Source organism: Schistocerca serialis, chromosome 2 (genome assembly GCF_023864345.2).
Source record: "Schistocerca serialis cubense isolate TAMUIC-IGC-003099 chromosome 2, iqSchSeri2.2, whole genome shotgun sequence".
Classification (NCBI taxonomy): domain Eukaryota; kingdom Metazoa; phylum Arthropoda; class Insecta; order Orthoptera; family Acrididae; genus Schistocerca; species Schistocerca serialis.
The window spans coordinates 569,432,692-569,459,449 of record NC_064639.1 but is presented as its reverse complement, the minus strand read 5'-3'; positions in this window follow the sequence as shown (position 1 = coordinate 569,459,449).

Below are 26,758 nucleotides of genomic sequence, written 5' to 3'. Positions count from 1 at the left end.
ACCCCCTCACTGTCACTCATCTTAAGGCAGCTGGAGGCCACACCCCGTTACCGCTTTCTCAGAGTTTGAGCCACCCTAAGCTGCCTATTGTCGCTTCCCTTCGCTGCTCCCCAGCCGTGTGCCGCAACCCTGCCACCGTCAACTCTGAGTACTTCCCTGGGATAAACTAGCCTCCAGTAAACTGACGTGTTTCCACAAAGTTTTCATGTCGTGTGAATTACTTAAAAACCATCACCCAACATTAATTATTCCAATATGTCCATACTATACCCTCTACAAGAAGCATTGTGCCTTGTCAGTCATTTTTGTTCAGCCCTACTGTTCGCTCAACATGAGTTCGGTGATCTTTAATGACTTCGTGTAAGGGGCATAGTTCTTGCCATATTACAGCTCCTTTTACCGACCTTCCAACTCAGCAGCATTAGTAGCAGAACACCTGAGAGAAAATCTGGAATACATTTCACATTAATTTCCTCAGCATGTTATAGTCTTAGGTGGAGATTTCAATTTACCAGATATAGACTGGGACACTCAGATGTTTAGGATGGGTGGTAGGGACAGAGCATCAAGTGACATTATACTGAGTGCACTATACGAAAATTACCTTGAGCAATTAAACAGAGAACTGACTCATGGAGATAACATCTTGGACCTACTGATAACAAACAGACCCGAACTTTTCGACTCTGTAAGCGCAGAACAGGGAATCAGTGATCATAATGCTGTTGCAGCATCCCTGAATATGGAAGTATATAGGAATATAAAAAAGGGGAGGAAGGTTTATCTGTTTAGCAAGAGTAATAGGAGGCAGATTTAAGACTACCTAACAGATCAAAACGAAAATTTCTGTTCCGACACTGACAATGTTGAGTGTTTATGGAAAAAGTTCAAGGCAATCGGAAAATGCGTTTTAGACAGGTATGTGCCGAGTAAAACTGTGAGGGACGGGAAAAACCTACCGTGGTTCAACAACAAAGTTAGGAAACTGCTGCGACAGTGAAGAGAGCTTCACTGCAAGTTTAAACGCAGCCAAAATCTCTCAACAAACAGAAGCTAAACGATGTCAAAGTTAGCGTAAGGAGGGCTATGCGTGAAGCATTCACTGAATTCGAAAGTAAAATTCTATGTACCGACTTGACAGAAAATCCTAGGAAATTCGGGTCTTACGTTACATCAGTAAGTGGATCGAAACAGAATATCCAGACACTCTGATATGATGGCACTGAAACAGAGGATGACACATGTAAAGCTGAAATACCAAACACCTTTTTCCAAAGCTGTTTCACAGAGGAAGACCGCACTGCAGTTCCTTCTCTAAATCCCCGCACAAACGAAAAAATGGCTGACATCGAAATAAGTGTCCAAGGAATAGAAAAGCAACTGAAATCACTCAACAGAGGAAAGTCCACTGCACCTGACGGGATACCAATTCGATTCTACACAGAGTACGCGAAAGAACTTGCCCCCCTTCTAACAGCCGTGTACCGCAAGTCTCTAGAGGAACGGAAGGTTCCAAATGATTGGAAAAGAGCACAGGTAGTCCCAGTCTTCAAGAAGGGTCGTCGAGCAGATGCGCAAAACTATAGGCCTATATCTCTGACATCGATTTGTTGTAGAATTTTAGAACATGTTTTTTGCTCACGTATCATGTGATTTCTGGAAACCCAGAATCTGCTCTGTAGGAATCAACATGGATTCCGGAAACAGCGATCGTGTGAGACCCAACTCGCTTTATTTGTTCGTGAGACCCAGAAAATATTAGATACAGGCTCCCAGGTAGATGCCATTTTCCTTGCCTTCCGGTAGGCTTTCGATACAGTTTCGCACTGTCGCCTGATAAACAAAGTAAGAGCCTACGGAATATCGGACCAGCTGTGTGGCTGGATTGAAGAGTTTTTAGCAAACAGAACACAGCACGTTGTTCTCAATGGAGAGACGTCTACAGACGTTAAAGTAACGTCTGGCGTACCGCAGGGGAGTGCTATTGGACCATTGCTTTTCACAATATATATAAATGACCTAGTAGATAGTGTCAGAAGTTCCATGCGGCTTTTCGCGGATGATGCTGTAGTATACAGAGACGTTGCAGCATTAGAAAATTTCAGAGAAATGCAGGAAGATCTGCAGCAGATAGGCACTTGGTGCAGGGAGTGGCAACTGACCCTTAACATAAACAAATGTAATGTATTGCGAATACATAGAAAGAAGCATCCTTTATTGTATAATTATATGATAGCGAAAAGAACACTGGTAGCAGTTACTTCTGTAAAATATCTGGGAGTATGCGTTCGGAACGATTTGAAGTGGAATGATCATATAAAATTAATTGTTGGTATGTCGGGTGCCAGGTTGAGATTCATTGGGAGAGTCCTTAGAAAATGTAGTCCATCAACAAAGGAGGTGGCTTACAAAACACTCTTTCGACCTATACTTGAGTATTTCTCATCAGTGTGGGAGCTGTACCAGGTCGGGTTGACAGAGGAGATAGAGAAGATTCAAAGAAGAGCGGCGCGTTGCGTCACAGGGTTATTTGGTAAGCGTGATAGCGTTACAAAGATGTTTAGCAAACTCAAGTGGCAGACTCTGCAAGAGAGGCGCTCTGCATCGCGGTGTAGCTTGCTGTCCAGGTTTCGAGAGGGTGCGTTTCTGGATGAGGTATCGAATATATTGCTTCCCCCTACTTATACCTCCCGAGGAGATCACGAATGTAAAATTAGAGAGATTCGAGCGCGCATGGAGCCTTTCCGGCAGTCGTTCTTCCCGTGAACCATACGCGAGTGGAACAGGAAAGGGAGGTAATGACAGTAGCACGTTAAGTGCTCTCCGCCATACACCGTTGGGTGGCTTGCTGAGTATAAATGTAGATGTAGATGTACAGAATGAAATGGTACATCATCGACCATTGGCGGTTTGATCACATTAGACAGAATATCACCACAGTGTCACTTTGCACAACCCAGTACCAAATGGTGAAAGTAAGGTTATCAGATACCGTTTACTTGCTAGAAAAATATATATTGGGTTGCTGCATTAGTTCACGGCGTTTTTCCATAAGTTTAATAAACGCAAGATACACATAACAGAGACTGAAGTCATCAATAATACATGCTGCTTTACTATCTACAATACTCCGCTAGCACTCAGATAACTTTTCCACCCTGCAATTATAGAAATGACGTGGTTTTGAGGTGGAGAACTCGTCGAGTCTTGTTAGGAGCGCATTTTCATCAGTAAAGGAAGTTACTTGAAGGTTGTTCGATAGAGAGCAGAAAAGGTGAAAATCTTAGGGCGCAAGATTACTTAATTAAGATGGGTGCAGGATGATTTCCCAACCTAACTCTTGTATAGTGTTCGTCAGTCCAGCAGAATATAGGCAAGCATTATCATGGAGTAGCATCACTTCACGCAGTTTCTTGGTAGTTGTTCTTGGATTGCATCTGCAAGACGTCTCAGTTGTTGATAATAAATTTTTAGCAGTGATGGTTACACCTTTGGGAAGCAATTCATAGTACACCACACCGTCGCTGTTCCACCATTTGCATAACATTATATTTTGTTAATGCATGCAGTTCTTTGTATGAGTAGTTGCTGCTTTGTTTGGGCTCAATAATTCCTTTATTCTCCTTATGTTAGCGTAAGGACACCATTTCTATTCACCCGTAATGATACAAGACAAGAGTGGTTGGTGTTGTTCCTGAGCAAGCAGAGATGCACATATGGCCACATGCTGATTTTTATGCAGTGCCCATACACCCAATTTTTGAACCTTCTCCATTGCATGCAAATGTTGCACCATGGTGGAAGGATAGCATTTCAGCGCTTTTGCCATTTCTTGCCGTGGATCATTGTGTATTAATGTGTTTGAATTATCTTCATCAAGCCCCAAAGGTCTTCCTGAATGTAGAGTGTCACTACTGTCAAAACGATCCTCCTTAAAATGGGAAAATCATGTTCTCGCCATGCTCTGTCCAGTGGCATTATGCACATAAATGGCCCAAATATTTCTGTCTACCTCCGCTGCTGCCAACCCTCTACTGAACTTCAACAGAAGAATATTTTGGAACTGTTCTGATTTCTCCGCTTGTCACTCCAATTTTTTGCGTCCACAGCTCCACTCACTATCTCCAAATGACAAAACGACAATACGTTAACTCAAATAGCAACAGTGAACTATAAATAAAAAATGACAATCGATAAATAAACCCATAGCAACCATATTACCAACATGCAAAACAAAAACGCTATGAACTTGTGCACCAACCTGACACATACAAAAACTTCAAACAGTAATAGAAGGTAATGTACATGCAGCTTTTTCATATTATCCGCTGTGTTCTTCTCCTTCAACTTAGAACCAAAAAACAATTTATTTTCTCCTTCAGTAGAGCTGATTTTTTTCACTGTTGAGAAAAGGTTTTTTATGAAACTGTTTCATCTATTTGTGTTCTTATTTATTTACAGTGTAGGCTTTCCTTCTATTCACGTTTTGTTAAACCTAAATCATTTTTAGATTTCATGTATCTGGCCTCATTTGCGCAAGAATGTCACAAAAACAAAGCAAGCTTTAAAATTAACACTAAGAAGGCACAAAACCACGAAATCGACTTCTATAAGATGATTCGATGCATCGTGGATAGACTAACTTCCATTGTCGACAGACGACGGCCCCAAACATTTTTGCAGGGAAACCTTGACGTTGATGCATCATTCCATTGACAGCCTGTGTGAATGCCGCCATTTGCAATGCGTTATGGAATGTCTTGACATCCAGTTCCTTCATGTGTGAACTGATATTAAATGAAAAGAAAAAATCGGATAGGAAATAATCCGTATGCTTATGCTTCAAGGTAGTCAATTAATAACGACGATTTAGTCAGTTCAGTTTACAATAAAGAAATTATTGCAGTAAAAACAGATAATGGACAGCATCACTGTCTGAGGCACTGTCTAGTGCCTAGCAATTATACATTTCATTGTTGTTGCATGTCATTGGATGTCGTTTCTAAGGGGCAATACATATAAGTGATGGACTGCAGCAACCCTTGCCAATCTGCACAGTCTGTCTGTAGACTGCAAGTGAGTAGGCAAATCACAGATCAATCGCTTATTGCTTGAAATTCCCATGCAAATTAACGAATAGCATGCAACAGTTAGCCCATGTGGGGAAATGTGGCTGCAACTCGTTTATTTAATTAAACATGGTTATGTTGTTTTGATTAGTTTCGCTTTCCCCACGTAAAATAAGAATTTTACATTAGGATTTACAGATTCAAGAAGCTTGAACCACTCTGAAAAGTATAGCTGAAGCCAGAGTTGCACCTTATATTAAAACCAGTTCAAATATAGAAAGCTTGACACACTCAAATTTTGTAGTGTTTATCAAAAGCTGATGCTAACAGTTGTGAATATTACCAAAATATCAGTTTATTTACTGAAAAGTGGAAAACTGTAGAAGCTAACCTTGTTGAAGATCAGTTTAGGTTCTGGAGAAGAGTGGAGCATGCAAGCCGAGACTGACTTTATTACTTATCCTACAAGATATGTTAAGGAAAGGAAAAACTTACATTTATATCACTTCTAGACTTAGAGAAAAAAATGTTGACCAGAGTGTATTCCTTGAGATTCTGAAGATAGCTGGGGCAAAATAGAAGGAGTGAAAGGCTATTGGCGATGTGTACATGGAAGTGAGGCAGGTTTTATCCTGTCCCTGATGTTACTCAGTCTGTACATTGAGCAAGCAGTAAAGGATAGCAAAGGAAAATTTGATGAAGAAATTAAGGTTCAGGGAGAATAAATGCAAACTTTTATGTTGGTAGAAGACACTGTGAATCTGCCAGAGACAGAAAAGGACTTAGAAAAGTAGTTTGGCGAATTAGACACTATCTTGAAAAGAGAATATAAGATAAACATCAACAATAGCAAAATGGATGAAATTGAATGTAGTCGAAATCAAGCAATGGTGGGGGAAATGATATACAGATGAAGTCTGAAGTAGAGAGGACTGAATGTGATAACTAATAACCATTCTGTCCTTTCTTTCAGTGTTTGACGAACGTGAACACTAAATAAATTATTGTGTATAACCTGCAAGATACCTCAGCAAGCTCCTGAGGTGCCTGTCTTCACTCACGGCCAATTGCCAAGTCTCTCACCATTATCGTGTCACATTCGAACCATCCACATGCTACATTTATCGTACTAGGAGAGTATTACGTCCAATACCACTTCAGGTATTCCTAACATCTTTCTCAGACAACAATCTTCCAGAAGAGATTGTTACAAGATTTATTCTCATTTTAACTCTCGTCAAAAATATTCATTTTCTGCAGCATTGTTTTTCCTTCCAATCCTCCCTCCCCCACCCCACCCCCTCTCCTCAACCCAAGCGCCTCATACGTCATATTCACCATTTTGCCGCCCTTTTTAAGACGAATACAAAACTGACTTCCCTGTATCATGACGTCTCTTACATTTATATTAAATTAGTTACCGGACTGCATTTGTTGCTATGTATAAAATGATTACATCAAACGATTCATATCACTGTGATCTTTCGTCTGGAAACATTAGAATAATTACACCCATTGCATTAGCATGGTATTTAACATTATTAGAAGGGCGGTACAGCAAGTTTGCAAAACTATTACGTAAATACACTCAACTAAACTATATATGAGAAAGGAGTTGTATTAGCACAATGGAAAGATGTATACAACCCATTTGGCGTCAATGAAAAATTTAATGTGGTCTGTAAGATTGCATAGTTTCCATGGAAAGAATTTCAAAACAAATTCAATAATTTTCAGTCCTTTTTGTTTCGAGTACGGTGTACGTACTGAGCTCCATTGCTACTATTGGTAAACATATCAGTTCATTTTCCATTTTAGGATTTCACGACACAGTAGCATTCCTGTATAGCTGTCTGTGGTGGGGTCGAAGTGAGCGACCGATAGCGGACGATGTCGCCAGCAATCTATCGCTCGTGTGTAGAATTTCCAGTTTCATAAGATCTTTGAGATATTTTAACACCTGTAATGTAACATGATCTTCAGATTATTTACAAACAGATAGTAGTGCAGCTGCAGTAGTATTGGATGTGTTGTGAGGGGAAATGTCATCTGTAAGTGAAATGTTACGTGTAATATATATATAGAGTGTAATTATGTTCTCGCAGTTGACAAGCAAAGCTTCGGTTTTTAATTGCAGGCGTTAAAATGAACAAATATGCGCAACTAGCAACTGTGGCATCAAACTATGCCCGACGGATGAACAGGTTGAGCAATCGAATTTTTGGCGAAGTCGTAAGGCCGACAAATCAAAAATCTATGAAAGTAGTAAAGTTATTTAGCGAACTGCCGATACAGAAGAATCCAGATATAGTTGACTATTATCCACGACATCCGGAGACACACTTGTTAATGTTGAAACTTAGGGAGTACGGCCTATTCAGGGATGAACATGAAGACTTCAATGATGAAATGAAAAGACTAAGGGAACTTCGTGGCAAAGTGAAACCAAAAAAAGGTGAAGGTAAAAGAGCGTTAAAGAGGAAGTAAGCTGTGTTGGTTCTCACAGTGTAGTAAATATTTGTACACTAGAGAAGATGTAAATTTAAACTCATAAAATAAAACATAAATTTTGTGTTAGGATTACCTGTCGACATTCTTTTTGACCTGTGTACTTTCAGCAATGTTGCCGGATGTTCCAGCTCTGCCAGTTCTAAGATATGCACATATCAAGACGACTTTATTTAACAGATTCTCTATGTTTCACTCAACTTTCCACCAAATGGTAATACAGTGTTTGTTGCGAATTACCTTGTGCTACATATATATTATATGTACACATACTGAAATGGTTGATTCAGTGTATTGAAGTCGCCACAGCTGTTCTCCCATTTGTTGCTCTTATAAATTATATTTGTGTTTGTTTGGTGTTGACCATTTTCTCTTTTTAAACTGCAGGGAAGAGGTATACTGCTTACAAAATTGGTTGTATTTACATTAGACATGCTGCAGACTGTAGATTTTAATTATGTGTAGGAGTGGTAGGCACATTGAAATGTTTCTGCTGTTAAATATCAAATTGCATAGATACAAGTTTCCTACAATATTTGCAGTACTACTGAGTGGCACACAATTGTAATACAAATGGCTATCAAAGTATAATACGGTTGTGATTCAGTGGATCAATAAATAAAGAATGAATGAATGAATGAAAGACAGTGACAGTAGAATACAGATTGAAGGAAACAATGTGTCTTTACAGATATTTTGTGTTGCCACTGTGTAGCATTATCTGATTTTTGTTTTGTGTGTGTGTGTGTGTGTGTGTGTGTGTGTGTGTGTGTGTGTGGCAGGAGCATCAGTGAGCTCGGATTGGTTATTTCAGACTCTACAGGCAAAATGGACAATGATGAAATGGAATAAGTGGGGTAGAGTATGGTCATAACTGCCACGTTACAGAATAATTTCAAATAAAAATACATTAGAGTATGTATTTCCGTGATGAAAAATGTACTGTCTCAGTTCTGCAAATCGTAGCCATTATGGCTACACTTAATTTATAACAGTAGTAATATTTATTTATTTCGTTCTGCTACTTTTCCATAATCCTTCAGTGCTTCTACCAGTGCTCCACAAATATCAGGTGGACTGTTCAGAACATGTTATAAATATGTAAGGCTGAGTAATGAATCTTCTATTGCAATCAGCAAATATTTTGTTGACAGAAATTGCCTTTCTTGAAGTTGTGTGATTGTTTAAAACAAACAGACTATCTTATTGATTAGAATTGCCAAATGGGAAGATGACCTCCCTAGAGAAGCAATGGAAAAACATGCACTGGCTCCCCCTGTTCAATTCCTGTAGCATGTTCTTCCCACTATTTCCTCTATACCGTGGTCAGTTTTTGCCGTCCAACAATGAAGAGTCTTTTTTTGTTTGTTTGCTTAAACCTTTGTGGATTAATAATGCAGTACCACATATAAAGATAGTGTCCCCATCAGTAGTCATAATGTTGCAGGTGATGTGAATACAGGAAAAATGATTCCCACCTGTGGAGACGGAGATTTTGACTACACAGTTAACATGTTTGCAACAGAAATATGTTCCCATTGGTACATTTACATGAAATATGTGCTGCAAAAAGTACTGTATATCGACAAGTTACACCTACCCTGCCTTCCCCCTCTCCCCCCCCCCCTCCACTCCTTCCTCCCTCCCTCCCCCACCCTCATACCAAGCAAGGTAGCACAGTGGTTAGCACACTGGACTCGCATATGGGAGGACAGTGGTACCATGATAAATTGCTCCAGGCAAGTGGTTCCTTTGAATGGGCACAGCCAATTTCCTTCCCCCATCCTTGCAACAATCCAGCTTTGTGCTCTGTCTCTTATGACCTCACTGTCGATAGGAAGTTAAACCCTAATCTATAATTACGAATTTTAATAGATGCATAATTTACTGTTTTCTGTTCTAGAATAAAGTTGTGACATCTGTTATTAGTGTACATTTATGAATACCCCTTTTTCCCTTCACATAGAGTTGTTAATAACAAGTTTAACAATTGCGTGTTTTGAGTAGTTAAGTACCAACTCCTCAAAAAATAATAGGTTTTTTGTGATTGACAACATTATTAGAGAAGCAGCTTAATTTCTTGGATGACTGTTGAGGTACTTAGTAAACAGGATTACTTTCTTCTTCCGCAAGAAGTTTATAGTGTTCAAGTGACAGGTACTTCTGTCAAGTCATAGAGGTGCTTTTTTATAAGCACAGTTCCTTTTTATGTCTTGAGTGAGTTCCAGTTAGTGTTGACTATACTCAAAGCTGTCACAGTATGAGTAGTGTCTGTATGTTGACAGTGAACTGAATTTTCTTAAATTTACTTATAACAGTGTTCATGTTTAGGGAAAAATATATCCAGTTTTTGTAGAAAAAGAAAGTCTGTTTTCTTAGAACCCCTAAGAGTTCACAGCAGTTTTTTGAGCATCTACATGCGTCTTTCCCAGCAACTCTGAAGTCCATGGATGAGGGTACTTAGTGTGGTATGCTTACCTCATGTTTGGGTATCTTCCTATTCCAGTTGAGTTGAGAGCTCGGGCAGATGAACTAATTAAATTCTCCTTTGTGTACAGTAATTAGTTTAATCTTCTCTTTAGATTCCCAATGGAAGCAATTCATGAGGGCCTGAAAATTGTCTCAAAGTTATTCACTCGGTACTGTTTCTTGAATATTAAATTGATAATTTTCACATTAGATCCATCTATTAAACAACTGAATAAAATAAATTTTATCATGGCATTTGCATTTCACCTTTAATTTTTTGAAAGGCGTTATCGGTGGCAAGGTTTGTAGATGCTGCTGTACATGTGTTCTTGTTCTGGTTTTAGAGTAGCTGTTCTGCATTCAAATTTTCATTGTAATGGCACTGTGCATATGAATACTTGTTTACTTCATACTATGTAAGGTATGAAGTAATCAATCAATTAATGGAAAGTCCAGGATGAAGGAAAAACAATATGAAAGAGTATATTGATAATCACCACACAGAGGAGGATCAACACACACATCAGTGTGTAGCAGTGTGGGGTTTGCACCTACTCTGTGTGGTGAGCAGCAGTGTATCCCTTTCCCATTATTTTGCTACTGAGAACTCCTTTCATAAGTTAAAGGCAAAATGTGTGGCAAGATAAAACTCATTTTATTGAGTTGGGCCTAACGTGAAAATTATCAGCCTAATATTACATGCAACTGGTGGGTAGAATGCACCAACAAAACGGATTCAGAAAATATCATTCTTGTGTAACACAACTAGCTCTTTATACTCATGAAGTAATAAGTGCTATCGACAGGGGATGTCAAATTGATTCCATATTTTTAGATTTTCAGAAGGCTTTTGACACCGTTCCTCACAAGCAGCTTCTAATCAAACTGCGTGCCTACAGAGTATCGCCTCAGTTGTGCGACTGGATTCGTGATTTCCTGTCAGAAAGGTCACAGTTCGTAGTAATAGACGGAAAGTCATCGAGTAAAACAGAAGTAATATGCAGCTTCCCCCAAGAAAGTGTTATAGGCCCTCTATTGTTCCTGATCTATATTATTGACATAGGAGACAATCTGAGTAGCCATCGTAGATTGTTTGCAGATGATGCAGTCATTTACCGCCTTGTAAAGTCATCAAATGATCAAAACGACTTGCAAAATGATTTAGATAAGACACCTGTATGATGCGAAAAGTGGCAATTGACCCTGAATAAAGAAAAGTGCGAAGTTACTCACATGAGTACTGAAAGAAATCAGCTAAATTTCAATTATGCAATAAGTCACACAAATCAGAAGGCTGTAAATTCAACTAAATACTTAGGGATTACAATTACAAATAACCTAAATTGGAACGATCACATATATAATATTGTGGGTAAATCAAAACAAAGACTGTGATTCATTGGCAGAACATGTGGAAGGCGCAACGGGTCTACCAAAGAGACTTCTTACACTATGCTTGTCCGCCCTATTCTGGAGTACTGCTGTGCAGTGTGGGATCCGCATCAGGTGGGACTGACTGATGACATTGAAAAAGTACAAAGAAGGGCAGCTCGTTTTGTATTATCGCGAAATAGGGGAGATAGTGTCACAGACATGATACATGAATTGGAGTGGCAATCATTAAAACAAAGGCGTTTTTCGTTGCGACGGGGTCTTCTCATGAAATTTCAATCACCAGTTTTCTCCTCCGAGTGCGGAAACATTCTGTTGGCACCCACCTACATAGGGAGATATGATCATCATGATAAAAATAAGAGAAATCAGGGCCCGCGAGGAAAAATTTAAGGGCTTGTTTTTCCTGCGAGCCATTCGAGAGTGGAATGGTAGAGAGACAGCATGAAGGTGGTTCATTGAACCCTCTGCCAGGCACTTTGTTGTGAATAGCAGAGTAATCATGTAGACTCGCCACATGCTTCACAAGGGTGATAGAAAATGAGTGTCCAAGAGGCAGAGATATCAACCTTCTGTGGGATGTATGTATTATGCTTCACAAAATGGACATCGTCAACATTCGTGAAATGTTCAAAATAAACCACTAACTTGCAGCATAAACACCAAATGAAAAATGACGTGCCACAGTGATCACAAATGTTCGCACCATCAAGATCGGAAGGAAACCTCTTGGGAGGTACAAACTGTGAAGGACACTGAGCTGGGCATCCACTCTTCCAGAATGCATATAATTTCATATTGGTGTAGTGGGATGATGAGAACTGATGGAATGCAACCAAATGTGAAACAGTCTGTCATGGAGCTTATCGGGAAACTGGCTATCCAAGGCGCGGCTGCAGACAGTGCGCTCACATGTTTTATAGGCACAGAAAAAAAACAACCGCCCAAAGGTTGAATTTGTCCATTGGTTCCAGGTGATACGAACTGCAATGTCACATGCTTTTTAGGAGGGATAGTTTGCACTAAAGTAGTATGATTTTTGTACCAGACCAGGAATTTAGCAAAATCATGTTACTTTGATGAGCTATTGGCCAAAAGCAGTGCTCATACCAAAGTTATAGTTGTCTTACATCCATTTTTCCACTCTTGCTTGCTGTTCTGTAAATATTTCCTACTGCCCTTGCATGATCTCGTCCACAAGAAAGAGTCATAGGAGGCACATAACATCCAACTTCTCGCAACACAATAAATAACTTTCCAGCCAATTTACCATCCAATTAACAGTTGGCATATTTGTATGTGAAACCGTTACAGCATTGATGTTAGTTGATCTTGATAAAACAGTCTTGGTACCTCTGATTGCCAGGATTCCTTTCATATGCATTTCTTGTTCAAATGCCAACTGGTGTGGCTCAAAAACTAATTTCTTACTGGACGATGGATAAGTTTGTTTGTCTAATCTACAAATTTTTGGGTCAATTCTGCAGTTCGCTGTGCATCATCAAGTTGATGCTTTGTTTGAAATTCCATTATCTTACATCTTCCAATTCTGTAGCACTGTTTGAAGTTATGCAACGATCAACTGCTTCTCTTGTAATCACTGGAATCTATGTTGGGTGCAATTTGATGTGCATAATGGTGTAGGTCACTATCATGCACATCCTGTAAACTGTACCAAGCAAACACCAGTTTTTATAACAAGTGCGCCTGTCCTCCCTTGAATATCCATAGTTTTTATTGTGCATTAAACATTCGTACACGAATCTGTTCATATTGTTTTTTTAATTGTGCTGTGGATGGTCTTCCATGTACTTAATTATGTTTAGTACCCGCACCTTGGACAGCTGCTGTCCTTTACTGTGTTTCACTGGAGATGATTTTGGGGCTCCCTGTCCACAAGGATGATGAACTAAGTGGCTCGACAAGTATTTCAGTATCACTTTCACTGTGCACAATTTGGTCACAGTCGTGTTGTGTGTGTTCCTCCAGGTGTCTCAAATCACAGATGCTCTCAGCATACACTATCTGCTTAAGATGTCCCCATAGATAAAACTCAGGGGGCATTAAGTCAGGGGATCTGGGCGGCCACTCCACGGGACCTCGTCGACCAGTCCACTTCCCTGGCAGTTGTTCCTCCAACCATTCACAGACACCAATGCCATAGTGTGGAGGGCCTCCATCGTGCTGAAAATAAGACGGGAAAATGCTGTCAGCGTTCAGTGTGGAAGGGAACACAAGGTCCTGCAGCAGCATCAGATACCGTGGTGCAGTTAAGGTGTTGTAAATGAAAAATGGCCTAATGATGCAGGTGTCCCATATGCCACACCACACCATCACCTTCGCTGGAATATGTTCTCGAATTGGGGCAACCCATTTCGGATTTGCGTCACTCCAGTATCAACAATTATGTCGATTAACCTCCCCATTCAAAGTGAAATATGCCTCGCTGCTGAACGGTATGCCCTTGGCAAACAAAAGATCCAGTTCATGTTGTTCAGTAGGCCACAGGCAGCACTCCAACCGGTGATGGTCATCCTCATTAAGTCACTGTTGCATCTGAAGCTTGTGAAGATGCCACTTATTGTTGTGCAATATCCGAACAACAGAGGTTTGGCTTATTCCACATGCTAGGGTCACACGACGGGTACTTCATTTAGGACTTTTCACAAACGATGCAACAACCACAGGTGCAGTTTCCTCATTGGTGGTAGTCCTTGGTCGCCCACTATGTGCCCTATCGTGAACAGAGCCCGTCTCCCGGAATTTGGTGATCACATGAGCCACCGTGCTGTGCGATACCGGTTCTCTGTCTGGGTGCCGTCTGTTGTAGTCAGCTGCTATTGTTCGGTAGTTGCGTTCCCCTGATATAGGTATGATTTTGATCTTCTGTTCACGTGTCAGACCCATTTTAGATCACCTGGAACAAAAAGAGACATGAGTCAGTATCAAGGTAACTTTGAACATTAATAACTTCTAAACTGTACAAGATAGACAAAAACAAATTACACTACTCAATTCCGGAGCTCAATCGAGTGTTATTTGATGTGTCATACACCCCCATTCACATTAAAAAAACTTCAATCCAAATTGGCAGATTTCAAGATTGAAGCCATGAATGACATTCACTCCAAAAGTTGCGGCCCCATGTCAAACCAATGTTCCCATCATCACATTTCAATTTTCCCTTTAATCTTCTAACTTATGAAGGTGTCCAAGGACTTTTGACTCGCCCTGTATTGTCGTCATTGTACTCCTCACATACATTGCCTGCACAATCGATTGACACCATGCATTCCACTTACTCATCTTGCAGAGCCTCCAAATGGAAAGCTTGGACATCACAACCCGCTTATACCTCGACCATTGGAGGTACCAAGGGGCAGAAATCCATTCCAGTACGATTATGCCATAGGTGGTAAATCATTGGAAGCGGTAACGACCGTAAAATACTTAGGAGTTACTATCCGGAGCGATCTGAAGTGGAATGATCACATAAAACAAATAGTGGGAAAAGCAGGCGCCAGGTTGAGATTCATAGGAAGAATTCTAAGAAAATGTGACTCATCGACGAAAGAAGTAGCTTACAAAACGCTTGTTCGTCCGATTCTTGAGTATTGCTCATCAGTATGGGACCCTTACCAGGTTGGATTAATAGAAGAGATAGACATGATCCAGCGAAAAGCAGCGCGATTCGTCATGGGGACATTTAGTCAGCGCGAGAGCGTTACGGAGATGCTGAACAAGCTCCAGTGGCGGACACTTCAAGAAAGGCGTTACGCAATACGGAGAGGTTTATTATCGAAATTACGAGAGAGCACATTCCGGGAAGAGATGGGCAACATATTACTACCGCCCACATATATCTCGCGTAATGATCACAACGAAAAGATCCGAGAAATTAGAGCAAATACGGAGACTTACAAGCAGTCGTTCTTTCCACGCACAATTCGTGAATGGAACAGGGAAGGGGGGATCAGATAGTGGTACAATAAGTACCCTCCGCCACACACCGTAAGGTGGCTCGCGGAGTATAGATGTAGATGTAGATGTACCAGATGCTTCACAAGATAATTTATTTTGTGGTACCTTAGAAATAGGTATTAGAGCTGTGCGGCACATCAAATATCACATGTTTGAAAACATTTTTGTTTGTCTGAGTTACAGTAAAAATATGATATTCCATCCCACAAAGTGACCTGTTACTTCCCTGCTGGGTTTGCAACTTGTCAGAAATTTCTACCAATCATCTGGATATGACATTGTGAACATAGCATTCGAGTGATCCCATAGTAGCAGTGGGCTGGATAAGAAGCAGTTCTAATTGCTGAAATATGATAGTAACTATGTAACACAAATGAAGATATTTGACTCCAACTCAGTTAAAACACTGTCCAACTGAGACTGATTCTGTAGATCTTTTATCTAATGGGATGTCATCAGGGAAACTACAGTCTTCCTAAGTTATGACAACACAGACTTTCATAGCTGACTTAACTGCATGGCAGTTAGACTCAGCATGAAATACCTAGTAATTCTCTTCCAGAAATACATAAGATATAAGCTTTGACTGTTGGAGGATGGGCATGAATGCCCTATCAACATTTCACAATACAGCTATTACCAGAAAATATTGTACATAATGGTGTGAGTTCTGTGTTTTGTCCAAAATCCATAAGACTTTAAAAAATCTGAATTCCAAAATCACTGTCCTTAAATTACAAACACAAAGCTTTGTTGAATACACATGAGCTAGTAAGAATGCTTTCCTGCAAATATGCACTTACTAACAGAACTGAATTTCCATTGCAGTAAAAAACTTGCATGTTACAACATGTTTTTATGTGATGACCACTTACACTGATTATTTCATCATATGCACATTTTTCTGTGCCACCTAGAAGCAGTATTATTGTTTGGGTTTAGGACATTCAATGTTAAGGGTATCAGCGTTTGGTCTGGACCTGTGAGTATAGGACATCTAATATATTTGCTTTCAGTGTGTTGTAAAGACATTAATAGCCTTTAGATAAAGTACTTCAACTTAAAATCCAAATAAAATGTGGAAGTATTTCAAATTGTTTCTCACAGATGTGTGACTGACCAATGACTAATTTAAAAAAGACATAGAATACAATTAAATATGCAGATGCAAAAATATCCTAATATTTTAGGAAGTAGTTCTGATGATGTGCAAAAGTTTAAAATGTGTGCTGAAGTCATCTTATTGGGCATATCCCTATCTTACCCAAGGACTGCCCTTCAATCAGTGTATAAAATACAATAAGTTAAAATATGTTTCACTGTAAGTAGTGCATCACATGCAGGCGGGTTCTTGCAGCAGAGCAAGAAGTCATGAGTTAATGGAGTGTGGCCAAAGCATAATTGTGCTAGACCAAAATAGTCTTTTCTTTGTGGTTGGTTGGGAGTAACCGATGACATTGTTTTTGGCTTCACACTTCACAGCTTCTTGTCACTTGTAGCCATACATGTGACATCTCATTGCCTCTTGATTTTTGACTGAATAGAGAATAGAAAAGGGGTGGGGGGGACACTGTCATGGTTGCCTTTTACAAACGTCTTTTAATGTTATAACTGTTCTTTTGTTCTCCTGTATTACCACATGACTGGGTATCCAGCAGAATGCCATTACCTTTCCTTGTTTCTGTAACTGATACAGATTGTTCTGGATCTTATGGACCATCATTTCTGCCGGGTACAAGAGCTGTGTGGGTTGTACTTATTGGATGTCTTGCTTTGATCAATTCGCATTTACTCCAGTGCCTTTAGAATTGCATGACATTCTTATGTAAAAGACAGTAAATTCATTTGGGAGATATTTTGAAGTCACAATGGTTGCACTGCCAACACCATCTCCAGCTTAGACCAATCTGTGCACCCAGATTTCAAAATCATACACGTATCTTTCAAAATCTCATAAAAATGGATTTAAAAGTATAATTTGGGATCTAAGGTTTACCATATATCATAAAATTTAAAAACTGACAATGCTGAAAAAGATAGATTGCTACTCACCAGATACTGAGTTCCAGACAGTCACAACAAAAAGACTGCTAAACAGATAAGTTTTCAGCCAAAAGAGCTTCTTCTGGTTTAAACAAAAGACACACACACACATTCATACAAGTACAACTCACACACACAAATGACCACTGTCTCTGGATGGCCTGTGTGTGTGTGTGTGTGTGTGTGTGTGTGTGTGTGTGTGTGTCACCATGATGAAAAGTGTATCTGGTACCTTTAAGTACAAACATAGTGCATATCTGTACATGCTGCAGCTATAATTGAGGTGAGACTGAACCAAGCTTCTGTAAAACCATACCAGGAAAGTTCTGTATGTCCCAGTTTTCACCACTGATGCATTTCTTTGTGAGCAGTCTAACTGTGGCAACGAAATAAATTTCCCATCAAATGTAAGACCTACAACCCCAGTAAATTCTTAAAAGCTAACTGGGTATCTCTCAGGTAAGGTATTCTAAAATTATCATACAGCTGATTAAGATTTATGCACACGATTTAGTCTACAGGTAACTGAAAACCCACATTTTCTTGCCATTACTCTAACCTCCTGAATGTCAGCTGAAGTTGTGGTTGCAAAGCTTGAGAAAGAGGCAGACACCAAAACAAATTGTCCACATACAAAGAACAGTGGACAAAGTGATGAATAGACCAGGCTGAATTAACAACAATATGGAATGGATAGATTACAACTCAACACATATAGGAGGCATTGAGCTGACTCTTCTCTGTGATGAGTGGCAATCTATCTTTTTCATATTGTTGTAATTCCAGCCTGGACTTTCCATTGTTTTATTTTGCCTTTCCTTCCACCCCACAGCCCAGATGTTCCTTTGTTACTATTCTCTAATGCATTTCTATACTCCATGTCCATCCTGTTCTTTCTCTTCTTTCCTGCATTTTAATGTCACCTTCCAAACTGCATGTACACTGACTTCCAAGTCACATTGTGATCAACAGTCTTGTCCATGCACAACACAAGACTACATGACCATTCGGACTGTTGATGCAGCATCTTATGTCCCACATTTTCCCCGTTGATAGAATTGAGCCTAGACCTTCAAATTGATCTCACTTACTCCCTCACTCTCACATTTATCGTGTGCTATTTACCATACCTTCCTGTGCCACACGTGCTTTCTTGAGCACTGCATCTAACCGCCCGCCCCCCCCCCCCCCCCCCAAAAAAAATCGAAAAATCTCTCTCTCATATACTAATCCAGTTATGCCAGCTGGCAATGTTCATCATGCATATTCACACACTGACCTACATCCCACTTTTTTATTTAATTTTCTTGTTGATGTCATTGTGTTTTCACATTTTTAGTTTTGTCTTTCACGATCAGCTCCACCTCTCTCACTCTTTTCTCCATACCTCATCCATTTTGTCTATCTTGTGAATTTCATATGTATTTTTGCACTTTTTTTTATCCTCCACTATGCATTCTTGCTCATTCCATCTGCACCAATAAAGTTCCTCCCTATGCCTAGCCAGAAACTAGCCCCTTATACTGTCCCTGTGTTTTTGCCTAGCTTATAGGATCCCCGCAAATTGTCTGAAAATGTAAATATCAATCTCTGGCTGCAACCCCTCCTTGCCCAATGACATTTGCCTTTTCAGACTCCATCAGCCAATAGCCCTCACCAAACTGAACATATAAATTAGGCCCAATACCTCCACTCATCATAATTTCTCCCGCCCTGCAATTCCAAGTTTCTGCATCCAATCCCCTAGATTGAAACTCTTGCCCTCCAGGAACTAGCATGCACAACGCTATCTCAAAAAACTCCCTGACTTGTTCACCTCCTTCTCCTACCTTGGACTACAACTATCCACCATCTCAACAAGAGCCTGCTTCAAACCTTCCCTGCATCCCCTCATAGCTCACAAACCTACTAAATTTACCACCCCCTCAAAAACTCCCCCCCCCCCCCCCGACACTATACAGAATCCAGAACATAAACAGACCAGAAATACTGTCACGAATGTGCCCTCCAAAGGACTCAGTCCCGAAGACGTATCAGCCTTTCCTAAGTCCATAAACCCAGCCAGCCAAGACTTATTGTGGCCAGGTTACTATGCCCCTACTGAGAGAACGTCTGCTCTCATGGACCACTAAATCTAGCCTGTTACCTATAAGCTACCCTTTTGTATAAAAAACAACAATCATTTCCTCCACTGACTTTCCACAATTCTCGTTCCTGTAGTACCCAGCTCCCTGCTCATCACTGTTGTTGCCCCTTCATAGTACATTAACATCCCCAGTGCCTGTGGCCTTGCTGCTACTGAACACTACCTTTCCCAACATCTGACTGACTCAAAACCTGCAACCTCCTTAATGGTCCCCATGACCATGAACTAGCATGTACAGCGCTATCTCAGAAAAACTCCGACTTGTTCACCTCCTTCTCCCACCTTGGACTACCACTATCTATCATCTCTACAAGAGCGTGCTTCAAACTTTCCCTGCATCCCCATGGTCTCTTCTACTTTGAAGGCCTTACCAACAACAAATCTATTGTGCAGCAGTGGGCACCTGCATAGCACTGTCCTATGCCAACATATTCATGGGCTATCTAGAGGAATCCTTCCTAACGAACCAGAATGCCAAACCCATCCCCATGTCCAGGTCATCTTTCTGATCTGGATTGAGGATTCGTCCAGAACCTCAACACTTTCTCTCTTATTCGCTTCACCTGATCCTCCTCAACCCAAAAAGCCATCTTCCTCGACGTTGACCTCAAAGATGGCTACATCAGTACCTCTGTCCGTATCAAACCTGCCAAGCACCCGCAATACCTCCACTTCAAAAGCTGCCACCCGTTCCTTACCAAGAAGTCCCTTCTACCCACCCCAGCAACGCATAGTCTTCGCATGTGCAGTAACAGGCAGCTCCTTTCCAAATACATTTAAAGATCTCACTGAGGCCTTCAGAGGCCGAAATTATCCACCCAACTCTGTCAAGAAACAAATTTCCTGTGCCTTGTGTCTCCAGTCACCTTCCCTACGCACCCTCCGACTCAATGTTGAAATCCCTACTAAAAGTTTTGGCTGGTTTCATTGTCTAGGGGCTGGGATATGTAGTTTCCACATTAAAGGCCAAATACTGCTGAGTCTACAGTATACGATAAGAATACACACATAAATCGAATGGTCGAAGGTTTCTATCACGCGGCAATTGCGAATTATGATTGTAACATATAAACTTATAAATGAAAGATTGCAATTAAGTAAAATCTGCAGGTACTATCTTAACGACTTTAAATGATGAGTATGATAGTAGAAGTACTTTTGAGAATGCAGTATATTTCTTCAAAACACTTATTGGTGTCGATGGTCCAGCAATTAAATAAAATATAAGTTTAATAACAGGGAAACAACAGATTCCTGCTGCACGTAATTAGTTATGAACGACAACATAGCTTCCGAGATATTCACTTCTAAACACACACTACGTCTTCACTGTAGAAGCCACGGAAATCTCGCAAGTACACAAGTCCGCGCTCCGAAGTATTTCTATCTCTCGTGACCACGCGCAAACCGCTCCACACTGTCCAAGTCTTTCGGTCCCGCACTTCCCGTGTCGTGTCGTACCGCATGTGTCCTGTACGACTCTCCCTCGCGCCGCACTGCCCAAACTACTTCGTGTCCTCTCCGGAAACCGTGCTCTCCTCCCAATTCCATCCAGTCTCCCCATTCACGAACACTGTGATTGGCTAGAGCGCTCCCGCCACATCTTCAAGCGAACGCACATTCACAGACATAATGAAACACATTTAACAACTTGAAATTAAATAAATATTCCTACGGCTGGACCATAAACACGCTCTAGCACACATTATTAAATACATAAACAAATTAAACAAACATATATCACAGGAATAGCAGCAAAAGGTTGGCCAGTAGCTTAATGTCTCTGTGCTTTCTAAACACAGTAAATATTTAACCAATTTCTTCGTGAATAGTATATATCGGATATAAACAGAGACATAAATGAATAAATATATTTATAACCATGCTGCTACCGTTTTTTCGTGTAACTGTGGAGTACTTATGGCCTGACGCGATCGATAATAATCGGCCATTTTGACCTCCAATAACTCATGTACTATTCAAGTTACATGCCTGTAATTCATACCAATTTAGGTTTACACTAATAGCTTTCCAAAGACGCGTAGATCGATGAAATCGGATGAACCGTTTAGGTTTTGGAAATTCGTTGCTGGGTGTTACTTGTATAATCTATCGTCAGATACTGAACTTTAAACTAATAAAGATATTGAAAATCTGATTACACCATCAGAATCGCCGTGAAAATAATGGTAAAGTACATGTTTATTTTTGAGGTATCATAATTCATGTGGCTACTATTTATTTGTATACGAACTGTGAAATGTCTGCCTTTAAGGTTTCACAAAGTCCACCATCTTTGGCTCTCCCCGGCATAGACATCTTCTTCATCAATACAAAGCACCTTCCTCGTCACAACGGAATTCCCAGCCACGCGGCTGGACCATGCGCTGGGGCTACCTCTCTCGTCCAGCTAATGTTCGGCACCATGTGTTTGCAGCCGGGCCCCAGCTGGCCGAGCGGCCCGTGCAGCCGCACTAACTCCGAACTTAGAATACTTCCAGGGCGCCACAACTCGCCTGTTACCTCCCACCCTCCCACATGCTCACTGTCCACCCACAAAGGAACAATGTTCTTGTGGCTCAGTAACAACCAGAACTGGACTAATTGTATCATTTTCTCCATCAGTGTTTCAATTAACATCACGCCCTGAAATGAGGAATACCCTAAACACTATCTTCGCCACCCTTTCCACAGTGATATTTCACCACCCACTGTACCTACACAATATCCTTGTCCATCTGCTCCCAACTCCTTGCCTCATGGCTAATATTTCTTCAGTAGACATAAATGCAAGACCTGATTCACACATACTCCCACTACCAGCTACTCCAGTCACAGGCATCTCCTACCCCATCAAGGGCAGACTACTTACGAAAGCAGCCATGTTATCTACAAACTAAGCTGCAACCACTGTGCTGCTTTCTATGTTGGCACGACAACTAACAAGCTCTCTGTCTGTATGAATGGCCACTGCCGTACTGTGGCCAAGAAACAGCTGGACCACCCAGTTGCTTAACATGCTACCCAACACAAAGAGCTTCAGTTCAAAGACTACACCATCTGGATCCTTCCTACCAGCACCAGTTTTTCAAAATTGTGCGTGTGGGAACTCTCCCTACAAAATATTCTTTATTCTCATAATCCTCCCTGGTCGCAGCCTTTGCTAGTCTATGTCATCTGCCCCCTTGCCTGCTCCCACTCCAGCACTACGCACACCTTCTAGTCCCTTCCCCTTCTCTATGTCTCTTCTCTCCCTTCCCCCTCCCCAGTGCAGCCTCCTGACTACATCTGGCAATCCTATCCTGTCCTCACCATGTCCTTGCTCACTCTCAATGCAGCACATCATCTTCCCCCACCCTGTTAACCTGTCCCCTTCCCACACCACACCTCCACTTAAGCTACATCACCCACCCCAGACTGCTGCTTCTGTCAGACACAGGCACACCCAGGCCCAAACGGCTCCAGACAATAGCCGTGTGTGTGTGTGTGTGTGTGTGTGTGTGTGTGTGTGTGTGTGTGTGTGAGGGGGGGGGGACATGTTTTTTACTTGTGAAGGACTTTTTTGTCCCAAATCTAAAAGTTTAGTAATCTTTTTGTTGTGCCTATCTACAATTTAAGACCTCCTCTAAGTGGTGAGTAGCAATCTATCCTTTTCATATTTTTGTTATTCTAGTGATGAAGAGAGTCCCTGAGGTATACCTTTCTCCTGAAGAAGATGGTCTCATAATGCATAATGACACAGTATCTAGTGTGTGTCATAAGGGAAAGTTTACAGAAAAATGGGGAAACACCCATGGAGTTCCCAGTTGTGAACCTGACGTTTTACCTCAAACTAGTGTGATACACCCTTTCTAATATATATATATATATATATATATATATATATATATATATATAAAACAAAGATGATGTGACTTACCAAACGAAAGCGCTGGCACGTCAATAGACACACAAACATACACACAAAATGCAAGCTTTCGCAACAAACTGTTGCCTCATCAGGAAAGAGGGAAGGAGAGGGAAAGACGAAAGGATGTGGGTTTTAAGGGAGAGGGTAAGGAGTCATTCCAATCCCAGGAGCAGAAAGACTTACCTTAGGGGGAAAAAAGGACGAGTATACACTCGCGCACACACACACATATCCAGACAAAAGCAGATATATATATTTGAGATTGCTACAGAAGAATGCTGAAGATTAGATGGGTAGATCACATAACTAATGAGGAGGTGTTGAATAGGATTGGGGAGAAGAGAAGTTTGTGGCACAACTTGACTAGAAGAAGGGATCGGTTGGTAGGACATGTTCTGAGGCATCAAGGGATCACCAATTTAGTATTGGAGGGCAGCATGGAGGGTAAAAATCGTAGAGGGAGACCAAGAGATGAATACACCAAGCAGATTCAGAAGGATGTAGGTTGCAGTAGGTACTGGGAGATGAAGAAGCTTGCACAGGATAGAATAGCATGGAGAGCTGCATCAAACCAGTCTCAGGACTGAAGACCACAACAACAACAACCAAAGAGATATCATTTATGTAGGAAGAACTCTCATATAGCCACCTCCCACTGGACAAAAATGTCCAGAGTAGCACCCTCTGGAACCACACTGGAAATGTTTCAAAAGATTCTTTTTTTCCAGGATTCAAAAAAGGTACTACTGATTGTCCTGTATTTTTCACACCATTAGTAACATAAACACTCGTATGACTACTTGGAGACTTCTATGGTGTCAGGATAGCTTCCCTCCAGGAACAGGAATGCTGTCTTTCTGACTAAATCTTGCCAAAGTGTTCCAGGACAATTTTCTTTGATTGGGAATTTAGTTTCGGTGGCAGGTTATAATGAATGCTGTCAGGGTGGGGAGCTGTGTTCCTCATTACAGACAACACTGATTCTAACACTCACATGGAGAATGGACAGTGGTATGCTTTTGTCTTGTCAGACTGGGAGTCTGACAATCAACTTCTGATGTTGGAATATGGGATTCTGTCACACACTACAAGTTGTGTTATACAGATTTCCTGCTCTAAGATACAGCAAAGTGATAAGCACACTGTTCCACTCTTACGGCAACTACTGCACTTGCACTCTTCCTTCCAGAAATCATCCTGGTTGTTTGGCATTCTCTGTTGACTGCAGTAGAGTTATTAATGCAATGTTAAGGGGAACAGTGGAGGTTATTGCTTTGTCCATATATACATCAACATCTACAAAGTCTTTTTCATTATCAAAATGAAAGTGCTCTGAAGGCTTTAAGGTGGCTGCATTTGCTTTTCCTTTGAACTTTCTTATAGGTTTCTCTCTACATGTGTGGAGTGTTGCCAGTGTAGGACCAGATGATTTTGCACTATATTTCTGTGATTTTATAGTGATATCTTGCTGTCTGTGTGGTCCCTTGGTCACCAGTTTGGGAGTAAGTGTGGGCAGAATAACAGTGATTCCCATGCAAGTCCATGTACTTGCAGCGCTATCCACAGTCTCAGCATATGTAACAACATTAACTTTTGTGCCATTGCAAATGAGGTTGTCAAGCTAGGAGGCTGCATAGCATTGTGTTGCATCACCCTGGCAGTTAACATATTTTTGCTGGAAATGTATACAATGATTCTGTATAGTGTGCTGCATGTCTGCAAGTAAGTTTGCATTACATAGAACTGTGTTGTGCCCAGAGCTCTGGCATTTGAAACACCACATCGGAATTGTTATAAAAGGTCATATTTTCACACAGTGAAGTTTTGCTATAAGTTAAAATAAATGTTTACGTTACTTATCATACCTTCTACTTGTATCATATCTCAGCTAGTAAAAGGGTTACTTCAAAAGCTAGGAAGTTGTGTGTGCCTATCAGCAACTCAATGTTTCTGCTTTTTGGTGTATGGTCTTCTTTAATCCAAATGTATTTATGGTCTACTTCAGTTACTTCTAGTTTTGACCACTTTCCTGCAATTCTTTCATGTCAATATTCATTATGTCATGACATCCTCACAAAAGTTGATGATGGTGTGGAATTCTTAAGCAATAGAGTAACCACATAATTTTGCTGCTTGTTGTTCAGTAGAGGCCTCAATTACAAAGTGACATTACACAGCCTTTTCACAGTTTTCAGAGTAGCTGCTAATCCTTCTAATGCTTTCTGCGTGTGTAGAACAGAGAGATCTTAAAGCTACCCACTTTCCCTCGTCATCACAGTTAACTGATTGACACAAAGGTGTCTGGATTATCAGCACTTCTCTATAGAGCTATTTTGGTTGACTGAGTGTTAATCTTTCCTGGCAGTTTACTCAATCATCTGGAAATGTTAAGGGATAGGTTGTTCAATTCCATGAATTTCCCACAGCACCTAGGGACATAATTTTGTGTTTACTTAGCAGGCCTTCTACAACTGAGGTGCTATGGGTTCCCTATAGGTTACCCGTAGTGACTGGTTCAATCAAAGTCATCCATCCTACTGTCATGTGCAAACTGCTGTCATATGCGATACATGAGGTACTATGTAAGTAATGTCTTACATTTTATTTCAGAACATAACATACATAAAAGGCAACAGTCTAGGTTTCAACACAGTTTGATTCATACAGGAGCTTTTCTTATCATGAAGTTTCCTGGAAACAGGTTGGGCAATATTTGAAAAAGGAGGCATTGGCGAGTTAGATCTTTTTGCAACTCCATTACCTTGAAAGTATTAGTGGTGATCCTTTGGGGAGTGTTGGTGACCAGTTCAGAAAAATTAATAGTGCAGGAGAATTTTAGACATGATCAGAAAATTGATGTCCTCAAAACAAAATGAAATACTAGGGAAGACTTTCACGAAGTATGCCTTCTGAAGCACCAAAAACAGGCCTCTCTGTGCAATGGGAAAGGAATACTTTGAGCAACTGGGTGGCATAAACTTAAACTTTATGCACTGAGCACACACACACACACACACACACACACACACACACACACACACACACACACAGAAACACTTATAGGTGGAAATTATACCATGAAGGCTGCATATGACTAAAATTGACTTTATATTGGTTAAGTATGAGTGCATGGAGGTGATAAAAGTCCAGGACTAGCAATATGCACATTTACAGATGGTGGTAGTGTCACATACAAGAGGTAGAAAAGGAAAGTGCATTGATGGAGCTGTCATTTGTATT